At 48.3% G+C, this 16,960-nt stretch overlaps 1 pseudogene; it reads right to left on the bottom strand.

The window, feature by feature from the left end:
* Positions 1 to 291: 291 nt before the first annotated feature.
* Positions 292 to 14,513, bottom strand: LOC102417987 (annotated as a pseudogene).
* Between the last annotated feature and the right edge of the window lie 2,447 nt (positions 14,514 to 16,960).

Below are 16,960 nucleotides of genomic sequence, written 5' to 3' on the forward strand. Positions count from 1 at the left end.
GGGCTGGGGGCCCCCAGGGGGCCTTTTGTGAAAAATGGGAAGGCGCAGGCAGGGGGGGGGGTTTGGGGGAAACCCTGGGGACCGGGAAGGGGGCCACCCAGAACCAAGGGGGCAGCCAGTTCCCATGGGGACAGGGGGGCATGGGGGTGAGGGGAAGGTTTGCTCTTCTAACAGAGACTTTAGAAGGCACAGAGACTAAGAAAGGCAGAGAGGACAAAGCTGGAGACAGAAAGAGTGACAAGAAGAGAGAGACTCAGAGAAAGCCAGAGAGAGATTGAGACAGAGAAAGATTCACAAAGAAGAGAGACAGACGGACGGAAAGATGGAGTCCTGCTCTGTATGAGTCAGTGGGCTGGGGTGCGGGTGGGGGTGGAGGTGGGGTGGGGTGGGGGGGTCCGGGGCTCCCACGGGATGGGCCAGTGTAACGGTAAGTGCATCGTCGTGTTGCACGAGGGAGGTGGGCTGGTTGTCGGGCTCTGCAAATCCAAGCCAGTGGCCTTGCGGTAGATGACACAGGACTTGGCATTGCCGTCCGCCACCACCACCGAGCAGGCACAGTAGCCCCGCTGGCTGCTGTCACAGATGAGAAGCAGCCCACACACCAGGTTCGTTCCTCATGGTGGGGGAGGCCACCCTCATCCTCCATCAGTGCATACTGGTCTTCAGGCTCATTTTTTTTTTCTGGAACAAGGATTTTATTTTATTTTTTTTATTGATTAAGGTATTACATATGTGTCCTTATCCCCACATTACCCCCCGCCCCCCCCCCACTCATGCCCTCACCCCCCTGGTGTCTGTGTCCCTTGGTTAGGCTTATATGCATGCATACAAGTCCTTAGGTTGATCTCTCCCCCTTAACCCCACCCTCTCCTGCCTTCCCTCTGAGGTTTGACGGTCTGATCGATGCTTCTCTGTCTCTGGATCTGTTTTTGTTCATCAGTTTATGTTGTTCATTAGAGTCCACAAATGAGTGAGATCATGTGATATTTATCTTTCTCCGACTGGCTTATTTCACTTAGCATAATGCTCTCCATTCAGGCTCATTTTTGATTCCCAATCACTTTGGATTTTCTTCTGCCGGGCGCCTCTCTGGGGGAGCCATTCCAGGTCCCGGTCTCGGATCCTGCGCAGCTGCATGAGTCTGGCTTCAGGCTGTTCAGCGCTGATCGATCTCCGGTTGTCCGAGGCCTGTGTCCGCAGCTCCCGTTCCCGCTTCCTGCGGCTCTCGGGGATCTCCGCGATGCGAGGCTTGAGCCGTTCTGAGCTCAGCAGGATCCTCTGTATGTCTTTCATTGCCCTCAGGCTGGAAGCGCTCCAGGTCCTCCTGGCTGCGCTTCTCTGGAGTCCGGCCCTGCTCTTCCAAGATCTTGATGGTTTCGCCCTGGCCGGTTTGGCTCAGTGGATAGAGCACCGGCCTGCGGACTGAAAGGTCCCAAGTTCGATTCCGGTCAAGGGCATGTACCTTGGTTACCTTGGTTGCGGGCACATCCCCAGTAGGGAGTGTGCAGGAGGCAGCTGATCGGTGTTTCTCTCTCATTGATGTTTCTAACTCTCTATCCCTCTCCCTTCCTCTCTGTAAAAAATCAATAAAATATATATATTTTTTAAAAAGATATTGATGGTTTCATTGAAGACTTCCATTGCAGTGTAGTGTGCTTTATTTGCAGCTCCTGGGGGGTGGGGTGGGGTGGAGGAGGCATCTGTATCCTTGTAGAGCTGGTCTTACCCACGGCTCTTGTCCTCCGCTTCAAAACAAGGTAACAAACGAGTAATTTTTCCCCAGAAGTCACGTCCAAATACTGCGAGACTGAGGACTGTAGGGCTGACTATGTACATGCGCAGTAACAGGCTCAGATGCTGGCCGTAGGCGCCCCGGCGTCCTCCACAATCCCGCCATCCTCTAGGCCAGGGGTCCTCAAACTACGGCCCGCCGAAAACATCTATCCGGCCCGCCGGGGGTTTTTGCCGCCGCTGCCTGTCCTGCTTAGCAGCCGACTCGTCCCGGGCCCGCAGTGCGCATGTGTGGCATGTCTGAGGGACAGTGAACTGGCCCCCTGTTTAAAAAGTTTGAGGACCCCTGCTAGGCCAGTGGTTCTCAACCTTCCTAATGCCGAGACCCTTTCATACAGTTCCTCGTGTTGTGGTGACCCCCAACCATAAAATTATTTTTGTGGCTACTTCATAACTGTCATGTTGCTACTGTTATGAATCGTCATGTAAATATCTGATATGCAGGATGGATTTTCATTGTTACAAATTGAACATAATGAAAGCATAGTGATTAATCACAAAAACAATATGTAATGATATATGTGTTTTCCGATGGTCTTAGGCGACTCCTGTGAAAGGGTCGTTCAACCCCCAAAGGGGTCACAACCCACAGGTTGAGAACCACTGCTGTAGGCGCCCACGCGTCCTCCACAATCCCACAATCCTCTGGTCGCCCAGGCGTCCTCCACAATCCCACAATCCTCTGGTCGCCCAGGCGTCCTCCACAATCCCACAGTCCTCTGGTCGCACACTTCTGGTTTTTCTAGTTCCTCAAAAAATGGCGTTTCCTTCGGTCGGTCGGTCGGTCTAGTTGCAAGGCCAGGGCTTCTAGCTGGAGAGGATTTTTTGTTCTTTGATGTTGGTAGCTGTTTACTATTTGGAGTCAGTGACGTTTCGGGAGCACAGCCGCTGCCATGAACATGTCGGGCCCAAGCGCACTCAGGAAACAGCCGCCCGTCCAGTCCCCGGCCGGCGCCTCCTGGTTCGCAATGAGAAAGGTACTGTGCTGAGCCGTTTTCCAATCAGATCTTCCCTTTCCTTCCACAGCTCACCCCACACCTGCTCCGGCCGACCACCCCAACCCCGCAGGCCCTTAAGACCTTCCCCCCATGTCTTAGACTTCCCCCCATCACACTTGCATCCTATCGCGTTGCCTAGGGGTGTCCCTACCTTCTCCCTGGGGGGCAGGGCCGGCCTGGGGGAGGGGCCTGGTGTTCTGGTCGTTCTGGTCATTGGCTTTTTATATCTATAGATAAAGGTGATGGGAAAAATTTACAAAAAAGCCCCCACAAAACCCTTAGAAACATCAGAAATGGCCTAGACCAGTGATGGCGAACCTTTTGAGCTCAGCGTGCCAGCATTTTGAAAAACCCTAACTTAACTCTGGCGCCGTGTCACATATAGAAATTTTTTGATCTTTGCAACCATAGTAAAACAAAGACTTCTATTTTTGATATTTATATATTTAAATGCCATTTAACAAAGAAAAAGCAACCCAAAAAATGAGTTCGCGTGTCACCTCTGACACGCGTGTCATAGGTTCGCCATCACTGGCCTAGACCAGTGGTTCCCAATGTGGGACACACGCAATTTGATGTTTCAGGGGGGCAATTTGAGAGTGAGTTATTAACACTGAACTTTTTGCATTTCTTATGGTCATAGGGGCCTCATACACAGTCTGTGAATATATATTGTGACATCTTTATGTATTTCAGTTCTCTGTTACGTGTTTTGAAACTTTATCTGCTATTTTTTTCATGTCACTTCATATTATTATTATTATTTTAAACAATTTCGTAGTGATTTCTTCCTTAATCCTTCCATTGTCCTTTCGTTCTTTTATCTTTCTCTTTTATAAATGTCATGTTCTTTGCTAGCTTAATTAGACCAAGTTCATGGCCTCTGAGGCTTCCTCCACGTGAATAGGAGCTCACTTTTTGAATAATAGGAATTACAGGTCCTGGGGTGTATCAGGATGTTAGAGATGCTGAGGTGGGGCGTGGCCAAAGGAAGGTTGGGGACCACTAACCTAGACATCACCCCAAATAACAATGAAGTGCCATCTATTTGTTTTCTGTGCATGTATTGGCCTGACTGGGATGATGGTGTTGACATATATTTTGTTTTGTTTCTTTATTAATGAAATAACAGTATGTATTGCCTCATGTTGGTGGCAGCTCTCTGTGAACATAAGGTCCCTTGTAACGTAGTTTATTAAAAACCCTCCTATGATCGGAGCTTTGAATTGTTTCCAATATTGAACTGAGGATCTATATACACGAAACTTTGAGGAATGTTCTGCGTTATTTCCTTAAATCCTGTGATATGTAAGTAACCGTGCCCACCTCACAGAGCTAAATTGAGGATTGGGAGGTCTATGCCAAAGGTACCTACCGTCCCAGTATTCATCCCAAAATCTGATAATAGGTAATACAAATTTGTTTTAATATGGAAAGAATAAGAGAAAAAAGTAAAAATGGGAAATCAGGAGATAATTCACTCTAGTAGGTATGCATGACTAAGTTGTCATTTTTAGAGAGAGAAGGGAGAGAGAATCATGGATGGGCTGCCTCCTGCAAGCCCCACACTGGGGATCGAGCCCGCAACCCGGGCATGTGCCCTGACCGGAAATCAAACCGTGACCTCCTGGTTCATAGGCCGACACTCAACCACTGAGCCACACCTGCCAGGCAGTCTTTCAGTTCTTGAGTATTAATGCTTAAATATTTCCTCTGTTGTACACCAAGGATGGAGCCTGAAAGTCACCCAGTAGGCAGCTATCATAACAGAGTGATAGAAATTTTCTAGTAGAAAAGAATATTGTCTGTTTCGTTAAAACACAACAGCAACTAAAAACAAATGGGCCCTTAAAGTTCCCTGATGACCTCCAAAGCTCAGAGGAAAAGAGTGACTCTGAAAAGAAGGGACCAGTTAGAATTGTTCAGCCCCAGGTGGTATGGCCCAGTGGATAGAGCATCAGCCTGCAGACTGAAGGGTCCCAGGTTCGATTCCGGTCAAGGGCACATGCCCAGGTTGAGGGCTCAATCCCCAGCTGGGGCCATGCAGGAGGCAGCCAATCAATGATTCTCTCTCATCGTTGATGTTTCTCTCTCTCTCTCCCTCTCCCTTCCTCTCTGAAATCAATAAAAGTATATGGGGGGGTCGGGGAGAATAATTGTTTAGCTAAAGAGCGCATGAGATGGTGTCTGCTCTTTGGCCGAAGTTGTCAGAACAGGAATCACCTTTTACTGGAAATAAGTCACATAGTATTCTTCACAGATGTCTCAATTTAGCTGTTTAATCTGAGAGAAATGACAGATTTAAGAGCAGAGAACAAACTCTTGGTTCATCGGGTTTGGGAAAATATGAAAGATATTTCATCTCTGTTTCAGCGTTTCCATCTGATAATCCATTGTGTACACTGTAATTTCAGGGTAATTTGAAGCATAGAAAATAGAAACTTTCACAGGTAGGTGTGCCTTGGACTGACACACCGATAGCAGCGGGCTAAGGAATTTGTTTAGAAATAATATGGCTTTTGTAGTGTCAGGCTTAATAACTGGCCCAAAACATACGTGTGTGTATTTTCTCAGAGTTGCCAAAGGAAAAGGTCACGCAATTTCCATGACTGGCCGAGTAATGTACTCTATTTGGTCAGGACGGAAAACGAGGTAAGGCAGGGACAAAATAGTTTAGAAAACCATGCGTGCTTTCAACTCAGAATACCTGAAAGTAAGAAAAATAGAAGTCCTTATTTTGCTGAACTCTATTACAGTTCTATGCACTGTAAATGCAAATAGGACATGCACACAATCAGGGAAATGTTAGGACTAAAATGCATTGAATAAAGAACTAACCCAAATGCTTATCAGAGAACAATGAATCCATGTCTATGATTAGAAAACCTGAGAACGCGTTTAAAAACATATAATGCCAGCCCTAGCCGGTTTGGCTCAGTGGATAGAGCGTCGGCCTGTGGACTAAAGGGTCCTGGGTTCGATTCCAGTCAAGGGTACGTACCTCGGTTGCAGGTTCCTCCCTGGCCCGGGCCCTGGTCTGGGCTCATGCGGGAGGCAACCAATCAATGTGTCTCTCTCACATCGATGTTTCTCTCTCTTGTCTCTCCCCCTCCCTTCCACTCTCTCTAAAAATCAATGGAAAAATATCCTTGGATGAGGATTTTAAAAATTTTTAAAAAACAGACACATATAATGCCATAAAATTATTACCACCTTCATAGTGATGTATTTTGAATGTAATATTTATGACTAAATTGGCAAAACACCAAAGTTTATGTTGTTTAACTGATGCCTCTAAGGCAGTGATTCTCAACCTTCTGGCCCTCTAAATACAGTTCCTCATGTTGTGACCCAACCATAACATTATTTTCGTTGCTACTTCATAACTGTAATGTTGCTACTGTGATGAATCGTCATGTAAATATCTGATATGCAGGATGGTCTTAGGCGACCCCGTGAAAGGGTCGTTCGACCGCCAAAGGGGTCGGGACCCACAGGTTGAGAACCGCTGCTCTAATGGGACATGGGGTGATGGCTAACCAACTAAGTCACAGCACCAGGGCTCAGTGAAGTCTGGGAATTGACACACAGGGAAAGTGTAAAGGGAGGAAACACACAGTGGGAAGAGACTGACATCAGGGAAGGAGCACTACACCCAAGAAACAAAATTTTAAAAAATAAAGGACTTGCCCCGGCCGGTGTGGCTCAGTGGCTAGACCGTCGGCCTGCGGACCAAAGCGACCGGGATTCAATTCAGGTTAAAGGCATGTACCTTATCTGTCAAATTTAGAAGTAAACATTCAACTTGAAGAAGGAATGGCACAAGACTCAAGCTAAGTTTGTGGATTGTCATGATCTTGAAGCTTTGCCAAGATTCTCTTGTTCGTTGATATGCATTTTTAAGAACACACGGTTTTCTTTCAAAGATTTCTCTTTAAAAGGCTTTTGTCTTCATTCCCGGCCTTCTCAGCTCGGCTTTCATCTGTAGATTACAGCCGCGAATGAGACGCTCTCGCATAGCAGAGATGGCTCTGAGCGCCTTGATTTGTCTTCTGAGTTATTTAAACATCAGCCTGGTGGCCTTAGACGCGTATCACAGTTCACCGTTTCAAAGAGACGGTGCGGGGAGAAATTTCCTTGCCGTCTCATGTAGTCACTCTCCAGCCAGGAGTTCAAATAGCTCCTCCTTCCCTCTTTAAAGAAACCCTACTAATGATTGCCATCCAAGCAAACTGTGAATTCACCTCTAAAAATAGCCCTTTGGGTGGCTGTATTGGTGCAGATGAAACGGCCCTTGCGCATGTACCCGCCAGGGAGCCATCTGCAGGGCTGGGCATTTTCACACTCCTCTCCATTCCACAAAACAATAAGCCCTCTCCAGCTGATTTCTCTCATTACGGGATGCAAATTGCCTAGGAAAGTCCTCGGGGTGTGAGAAGACACTTAGCGAGCAGACCTTGCACATGCGCTCAGAGAGGCGGCTCCGTCAGAGATGCGTTAAGGACCAGAGCACAGAGGTGCGAACGGTTCCGTGTGGCTGGAAGGATCGGGGCCTGAAGTTGCAATGTTAGTGGAGATGTATAGATGACGCTACCGCTCCTACGAGCTTTTTTTAATATATATATATTTATTGATTTCAGAGAGGAAGGGAGAGGGAGAGAGAAACATCTGTGATGAGAGAATCATTGATAGGCTGCCTCCTGCACGCCCCACACTGGGGATGGAGCCTGCAACCCAGGCACATGCCCTTGACCAGAATCAAACCCGGGACCCTTCCGTCCGCAGGCCGGCGCTCTATCCACTGAGCCACACCAGCCAGGGCTCCCACTAGCTTTTGATCCGGGCCACGAAGTTTCAATCTCACTGAACGTGTGCGCCCGCACGTGGTATTTTGTGGAAGAGCCACATGTGGCTTGTGAGCCGCAGTTTGCCGACCACTGCCCTATACCCTCTTTCATCTCCACCCACACCCCTCCCCCATTGCAGTCACCACACTGTTATCCATGTGCATAAGTTCTTTCTATTTTTTTCCCTTTTTGCTCAACCCCTCCACCTCCCTAACCCCTCCTCTGGCAGCCAGCCTCTATCTATGAGTCTGTCTCTATTTTGCTTGTCGATTCAGTTTGTTCATTAGACTCCATATATGAGCGAAATCATATATGGTACTTGTCTTTGTCTTTTTCAATTAGCATAATGTTCTCAGGTCCATCCATGCTGTCACAAAGGGTAAAGTGTTTTCTTTTTTATGGCTTAGTAGTATTCCATGGTGTCAATGTACCTGGCTGTTTTACCCACTCATCTACTGAAGGGAATTTGGCCTGCTTCCAAATCTTGGTCGCCTAAGCGACCGTTATGACTGGTCGACCGGTCGCTAGGACGCACACTGACCACCAGGGGCCAGGCAGACAATGCAGGGGATGCCCCCTGGTGGTCAGTGCACTCCCTCAGCCAACCTTCCGTGGCAGGCCAACCTCCCATGGTCCCTACCCCCGGGCCAGGACTGGGCGAGACGGCCCGGATCATCCCTAATCGCCATCCAGGCCGAGGGACCCCACCTGTGCACAAATTCGTGCACTGGGCCTCTAGTTATAACTAACACTGCAATGAACATAGGGGTGCATATGATGTTTCGGGTTTCTTCGGATATAATCCCAGAAGTGGAATTGCTGAGTCATAAAGGCAGTTCCACTTCCAGTTTTTTGAGGACCCACCACCCTGTCTTCCACAGTCTGCATTCCCACCAGCAGTGCACGAGGGTTCCCCGTTCTCCACCTCCTCGCCAGCACTTGTCGTTTGTTGGATGAAAGCCATTCTGACAGGTGTGAGGTGGTACCTCATTGTGGTTTCGATTTGCATTCCTCTGATGGAAATGCTTTACGAGCATAAACAAACGAAAAAAAGGTCTGGTTTAGGTAAAACACAAATCCTGCTTTCTGAGGGAAATATTACGTATAATTATATCTCATCAGGAGAGTTCACCTGTTTTCAAAGGGCCCTTTCTAAAAGTTGAATTTGCTTGCCCGCAAGCTACGTTTTCACCAACCTTCCCCCGAAACTCAAGTCCCTTGTTTTACAGAGAAGCAATGAAGGGCCAATCACTTTTAATGCATCATGAATAATCTTCGCCCTGGCCGTGAAGTTGATTAATACAATCACTCCAGCCAAATGCATCACAACGAAGCTTTTTTACAAACACGCAGAACGTTCTGCCTCGTTGCCCCACCCCCAAGATCAGATGACATTTTTCCTAACAGATTTCCCAACGTTGAGCCCACATTGCCTTCCTTAGACCAGGGGTCCTCAAACTTTTTAAACAGGGGGCCAGTTCACTGTCCCTCAGACCGTTGGAGGGCCGGACTATAGTTTAAAAAAAAAAACTATGAACAAATTCCTATGCACACTGCACATATCTTATTTGGAAGTAAAAAAACAAAACGGGAACAAATACAATATTTGTATTTGTATTTGCACGTGGCCCACGGGCCGTAGTTTGAGGACCCCCTGCCTTAGAGCAGCGGTTGCCAACCTTTCGGACCTCACTGACCACCAGTGGTACAAGGACCACCGGTTGGCGACCGCCACCTTCGAGAGCATCACCGGAAGGACCATGATGTCGTCGGTAGGTGTTTAAAATGACTGGCCACCGGAAGTGGTGGCGATGTGTCTTGTCACCTAGGTAACACTCAGTCGCCCAGCCACTACCCAGGCCTTGAGAGACTTGATCCTTAAAACTAAAATTATAATCTAATTAAGGCCTCAGAATGCATGTCCGTTTATACCTCACCTCTGCTACTAAGGGTTTGAGGCGGTTTACAAATACTCCTCGAGCAAAGGAAATATAAGTCAGGCCATCAGAGCTCAGGTGGGAAAAGTCTTACCTTTTCCTTAAACATCTGAAGACCAGGCTGACATATTAGAAGTAGGGGCTTTAAAACTATGCCTTCCAGCCAAACCGGTTTGGCTCAGTGGATAGAGCATCGGCCTGCCGACTGAAGGGCCCTGGGTTCGATTCCGGTCAAGGGCATGTGCCTTGGTTGCGGGCACATCCCCAGTGGGGAGTGTGCAGGAGGCAGCTGTTTCTCTCTCATCGATGTTTCTAGCTCTCTGTCCCTCTCCCTTCCTCTCTGTAAAAAAATCAATAAAATATATTTTTTTAAAAAAACTATGCCTTCCAACTTCTACCAGTGCCTACCTGGCACCCATCAGTTTTCCTAATAGTTGCATCCCCCAGGCCAATTCACTTTTTTTTTTTAATCCTCACCCGAGGATGTTTTTCCATTGATTTGCAGAGAGAGTGGAAGAGAGAGGGAGAGACAGAGAGAAACATCGATGTGAGAGAAACATTGGTTGCCTCCTGCTTGCGTCCCAACCAGGGCCCCGGGCTGGGGAGGAGCCTACCACCGAGGTACATGCCCTTGACCAGAATTGAACCTGGGACCCATTGGTCCACAGGCCGACGCTCTATCCACTGAGCAAAACCGGCCAGGGCAATTATGGAAATTTCTAAAAGATGGACTTTGAATTGATTTTCTTTCTTTCTTTCTTGTCTTTTATTTTTTGGTACTTTGAAATATGACTTTAAATTATTAAAATGAGCATGAGGTGCTTTTCAAAACCAATGAAATAGCCCTGGCTAGTTTTGCTCAGTGGATAGAGCATTGGCCTGCAGACTGAAGGGTCCCGGGTTCGAATCCGGTCAGGACACATGCCGGGTTTCGGGCTCAATCCCCAGTGTGGGGCGTGCAGGAGGCAGCCGATCAGTGATTCTCTCTCATCATTGATGTTTCTATCTCTCTCTCCCTCTCCCTTTCTCCCTGAAATCAAAAAAATACATATATTTAAAAAAACACCAATGAAATAATAATTTTTTAAAAAGAAAGCGAACATAAGAATTAGGGCAGCAGCTTTGGGCTGTTGCAGTGCCTTTACGCTGCTGGGATTTGGATTTTTTTTTCTGAAAACCTGCGTTTCAGAAGGGTAGAGCCCTATCCCAGCTCTTTGCTACGCAGCCGCAAAGTAACGCAATTGGACAGAGAAAACTTTCCGGCAGCAACCACTGTTTTTTTTCAAACAAACAGGCAACAGACACAGAGGGCAGATCTGAGCTGTCAAAACAAGCCCCTGTAATTAGTGTCTCAGGTTTGGATTCTTCCTGGTTTGACAGTCAGGGGAGGGAGGGGGGCCTACTCTTTGTTTGCCGGCGTCTGAAATCAGCTGGTAATCCCCCTCTCCGCCACCTTCTTCTGTCCCCCGCTTCTCCCGTGACTCGCAGGCTCCCGGGTCCCTTTCTCCGACTTCTTGGCCTTGGCCAGGTGGCTCAGGACAGTGAGCCTCACCAGCTACATCCTGCTTTTTGTTCTAGGCTTGGTTCTCCCAACATCCTTTGTTGGAAGCGCTAAGGTGCAAGGCGGACCAGTGCTGCTTGCAAGGTAACCCCATCCCTTATGATGCCAGAAAGATGACGAGTGCACACGTGCACAGTGAACCGCTTTTCTCAGATACACGCTTCTAATGTATTAGTCCAGCGGTTCTCAACCTGTGGGTCTCGACCCCTTTGGGGATCAAACGACCCTTTCACAGGGGTCGCCTAAGACCATCGGAAAACACATATATAATTACGTATTGTTTTTGTGATGAATCACTATGCTTTCATTATGTTCAATTTATAACAATGAAAATACATCCTGCCTATCAGATATTTACCTGATGATTCATAACAGTAGCAAAATTACAGTTATGAAGTAGCAACGAAATAATTTTATGGTTGGGGGTCACCACAACATGAAGAACTGTATTAAAGGGTCGCAGCATGAGGAAGGTTGAGAACCACTGTATTAGTCACTGAAAATGTCTTTTAAGCAGAACTGTTTCCTGTATTTTTAAAAATGGGGGAAGCCATTATGATCTTACAGAAACACATTTGGCTTTGAAGGCTCCAAGTGATTTTCAAAGGACAATAATCTGATGCTAAAATGTTTGAAATGAGCCCGGCCGGTGGGCTCAGTGGTTAGCGTCGGCCTATGAACCAGGAGGTCACAATTCGATTCCTGGTCAGGGTAATTGCCCGGGTTGCGGCTCAGTCCCCCATAGGGGGCGTGCAGGAGGCAGCCGAGCCATGATTCTCTCTCTCATCGCTGATGTTTCTCTCTCTCCCTCTCCCTTTCCCTTCCTCTCTATCTAAAAATCAATAAAAACATATTTAAAATATATATATATATTTGATATGATATAATAAATAAATTGGGAGAGGTATGCACGTTGTAGAGTATGAGATTGACCTGGATTTTATTTGGGACCTTGGCACTTTCTAACCTAGAATCTGGGGGAAATTGATGCCTCTGAGCCTCAGTTTTCCCATCTGCAAAATGGAGACGATAATACAATCCTGCTCTGCATGCATAACGATGTTTTGGTCAATGGCAGACCGCACGATTACCATTATTCCATACGATTATAAGGGAGCTGAAAAATTCCTGTGGCCTAGTGACATGGAGCCATTGCAGTGTTGCCACAGTATTCAGGTCAGTAACATGCTACCTGTGTTTGCAGTGTAGGAGCAATGGGCTGCACCATCTAGCCTAGGTGTGTAGTGGTCTGTACCATCCAGGTTCGTGTACGCGCACTCTGTGATGGTCACACAATGACAAAATCACCCAACGATGCATTTCTCGGGACACGTTCCTGTAGTTGTGCCGGGCATGGCGGTTCCTGTGTGTGGGGACCATTTCCTAGGGCTCCTGTATCTGGCTCTCCTGTTCTCCCTGGGTCCTGTCCCTCTTTCTTCCTCAGAGTGAGGCAGGCCATGTCCTCCCGGTCCTCCCTAGGGAAGCCGTGCTTATCTGAGCAGAAAACAACAAATTAACACAGAGGGGAAAATTAATATTTGAGAGAGACATTATTTACTTTATTTACTTTACTTAATTTTTTAAAATCTATTTTTATTAGCTTCAGAGAGGAAGGGAGAAAGGAGAGAGAAATAGAAACATCAATGATGAGAGAGAATCATGGGTCGGCTGCCTCCTGCACACCCGCTACTGGGGATCAAGCCTGCAACCCGGGCATGTGCCCTTGACCAGAATCAAACCCGGGACCATTCAGTCCCCAGGCTGATGCTCTGTTCACCGAGCAAAACTAGCTAAGGCTTTATTTATTTGTTTGTTTGTTTGTTTGTTTGTTTTGTTCATCATTATCCAAGGATATTTTTCCATTGATTTTTAGGGAGAGTGGAAGAGACAGGGAAAGACAGAGAGAAACATGGATGTGAGAGAAACACATCGATTGGTTGCCTAATCTGGCCGAAGCTCTATCCAGTGAGCCACTCCGGCCAGGGCCAGAGAGACAGCTTTAAGGAAGTCAGAGCATCCATTTTGCAGAATTGGATTCACACGGCAGGCAATGCACCCCCCAAGCGAACCATGACCTCTGCTTGCCGCTGCCTGATCACTGTGCCTGGATGGTGCCTCACCCTACAGTGGCGTCCACCATGTCAGACACCGTGCACCCCTCAGCAGGTTTCAGATCGGGGCTCTCCATCCACCCACGCTGGTCCGACGTGAGGGCGTTACTTGAAACACGGGGGACCGAACCTAAATGAGTTGAACGTGTTCAGTGCAGTTCAAGTTCTTGTCACACCCCAAGAAAGCACGTGCTCCAAACCCAGTTAATTTAGGAAGGAGGACATTCGACGCACCGCTCGGTCCCCTGCAGCGCGACACGCGGTCGACTCCATGATGATGCACCAGGAAGCCCTGGCCGGTGTGGCTCAGTGGATAGGGCGTCGGCCTGTGGACCAAAGGGTCCCGGGTTCGATTCCAGGCAAAGGCACATACCTCAGTTGCAGGCTCCTCCCCGGCCCCAGGCCCTGGTCAGGGCGCATGCAGGAGGCAACCAATCGATGTTTCTCTCGCATCAATAGTTCTGTCTCTCCCTCTTTCTCCCTAAAAATCATTGGAAATACATCCTTGGGTGAGGATTAACAAACAAACAAAATGCACCAGGAAGTGAATTTTTGCAGAGCCTTCTGCACTGAGGAGGAAACAGGAAAGATCATGTTCCCATCCTGTAGCTCATCACACGTTTCCCCCAAAGCAGCCCTGTTTGCAGCAAGGTTGCAGGTTTGCAGCACTTCTCAGCCGGGCCGGGCCAGGCGGGACTGTCTGGCCGTGGGTTCGGTTCCCCTTGCGCCCTGGGCCACTCCCCGCTGGAATTCCAGCTCCCCTTTTGTTCCCCCCGGCACTGGTCCCCACAGGCTTGACAATGAGTGATGCCCCAGGCCCCTGCTCTCTCGCACCCCGCGGCTGACCTGTCACTCCTCGCGGGCGACCTCTGACCCGGCAGCTGACAGTTTGATTTATTGTCCGGTGTTTATGATTTATGAGTATCTTCTCCGAATAATTAACAGACAACAGGTGGCGGCATAATAATTTTGATTACCCAGCGGTTCATGAAACGGCGACAAAGGTGACTTCATTTTCTGAATGAGCGGAGGGCAACAATTAGAAATGGAGCGAAGGCCTGCTTTCATGCCTGGGCTTTCGGCCCTTTGTCCCCACACAGAAGGCGGACCTAGGAGGCCTGCATTCCTGCTACAACAGGACCGGGGAAGGGACTCGCCTTCTGGGGGTCCCCGGGGCCCCTTTTCACCGCCGTATGGGCAGAATTATTCTTCTTTCTTTGGCGAGGTCTTGATTAATTGAGTTATGTCAGACCTGTCAGCCGCGTCATCTTTCCGCATCCCGTTTTTGACAATGGCCATTGCCCGGGAAGAATTGATGGGCAAAAGGAAGTTTGGGAAAGCGTTGAACCCTGTGGAAGGCATTCCAAGCTCGCCAACCAACTAGACGTCGAAAGATTTCTAACTAAAGATGCAAGCAAAGTGCCAAAAAGACCCCCCCTGCACAAAGCTTGTTTTTATTTTAAAGCCTGCTGTTAGGAATCTATGGGTTTTTAACTACAATATTATTATGGGCCTCATTTGTTTTTTTAAAAAATATATTTTTATTGATTTCAGAGAGGAAGGGAGGGGGGAGAGAGAGAGAAACATCAACGATGAGAGAGAATCATGGATCGGCTGCCTCCTGCACGCCCCCTACTGGGGATCGAGCCCACAACCCCGGCATGTGTCCTTGACCGGAATCGAACCTGGGACCTTTCAGTCCCCAGGCCGACGCTCTGTCCACTGAGCCAAACTGGCTAGGGCTGGTCCACATTCGTTTTAATTTCCTTGTCTTCGGTTTTCTGTGACATTTTTCTCAGGCGGATGCCAAATCACTTTTATTCAAGTCGAGGGTGGCATGCTCACCAGAGATTTTATTTGGACACCTTCATGTCCTATGCACTGACATTGTTCACCTAAATAAACCTGCAGTGTAATTTGGTAAGCACCTACCTTTAAGAATGCCAAATGCCTCCCTAGCCGGTTTGGCTCAGTGGATAGAGCGTCGGCCTGTGGACTGAAGGGCCCCGGGTTCCATTCCGGTCAAGGGCACATGCCCGGGTTGCGGGCTCCATTCCCAGCACGGGGCATGCAGGAGGCAGCCGATCAATGATTCTCTCTCGTCGTTGATGTTTCTATCTCTCTCTCTTCCTCTCCCTTCCTCTCTGAAATCAATAAGAAATATATATATATTTTTTAAATGCCTAATGCCATTTTTGTGTCACTAAATAAAAATCAAGTCAGGTGAGCTTGACCCTCATAGGCCTCCGTTTAATCTCTGCCGAACACGGGCCGGAGTGTTGCTAACGAAACTGAAGCGCGCCGGCCTGTGAATGTGTAATGGCCCTGCCTCCCACCCAAGCGCTAGGTGGCCCCGGACCCGCCGTGCATCCGCAATGCAGCTCGCACGGGACCACGCGAGTGATATGACAGGCTTATCATTTTAATTGACTTTGCGACATAGAAAAGCATGCCTGCAAAACTGCTTTACATTATAGTTTAATAACAGCTTAACACACAGCTATGAAATATTCATTCCTGTTACATTCAAATTCTCCAATATCTGATAGAGAGCCTGGCGAGGAGATAAAGGAGACTTTCTGGAATATTAACGGCACTTTGGGGAAGGGAGAGGCCTTCGCTGGAAAGGGACACGCCATGACCACGAGGATCGCAGGTTTTGGGTTATTTTTTTTTTTTAATTCCTGAAGATGCCCGGAACCAAAACAGTGGGGATCTAAGGGCGACTTTGCCATAGATTTTTTTTTCCCCTTTTGCATCTGCAGGCTCGTTATTTCTGCTCCATGAGCCGCAGTGAGCACCACCGTATTTCTGAAGAAAAAAGCAGGAATCTCAAGATGGACACACTGATGCTTAAAGGAGTGCAGAGCTAAAACCTGCCCATTCAGCAACGTCCCCAGCCAACGAAACTCCACACAACCCCCCTGCTCATCCCGCCCCCCCCCCTGGGTTAATGTATCTCCCAGATCTCCACCCACCCGGAGTCGGGGCCAGAGTTTACTTTGAACACATGATCCATGCGCGAATCATGAGGTAATTTGGGTGTTTTGTTCCCCATCAATTTTTAAATTAATTATCTGGAAGCAAGCAGCGGTTAATTTTGGCCATAGACTTTCTGATGAGGAGGCCTGACCCCTCTTGCCTTGTGGCATCTGCTAGACAATCCCGGTGACATCCAGGGTCGCCCCCTTGACACCTGACTCCACACAAGTCACGCCCCCACCCGCCGATCTCCCATATTCAGCAATTCTTTTGTTGCGATGGGCCGGTCGCCCACTTCTAAGAAGAAACGCCGCCGCCAAGGGCCCCTTCGCCTGCCCACCTCTGCGCAGACACGCAACTCATCTCCCGGGGAGAGAGCAAAGCCACCCCCCCACCCCCCGCCTCCCATACACCCCTCGATTCTGTACCGCGACTCCTGTTTTACAAACTTTGCACCCCGGCATCATCCCATATGTTTGCGGCACACGGGAAGGTTTCTTTACAAAGCGCGGATGTAATTATAAATTTAATTTGCATTTTAATTAGAACGGGAGCAAATTAAAAGCGTGGCAGCTGGAGGATTTTGAACGCTTTGCAGCGATTTCGTGTCAGTATCCTGTTGGTGACTTTGCCGCCTTTTCGTTGGTCTCCCTCGCTATCTTTCACTCGCACAAGCCGACTGGAGTGTGTCTGCCCTGGGCCCTCAGTCTCTCTCTCTCTCTCTCTCTCTCTC

This window comes from Myotis lucifugus, unplaced genomic scaffold (genome assembly GCF_000147115.1).
Source record: "Myotis lucifugus unplaced genomic scaffold, Myoluc2.0 scaffold_630, whole genome shotgun sequence".
Taxonomy (NCBI): Eukaryota; Metazoa; Chordata; class Mammalia; order Chiroptera; family Vespertilionidae; genus Myotis; species Myotis lucifugus.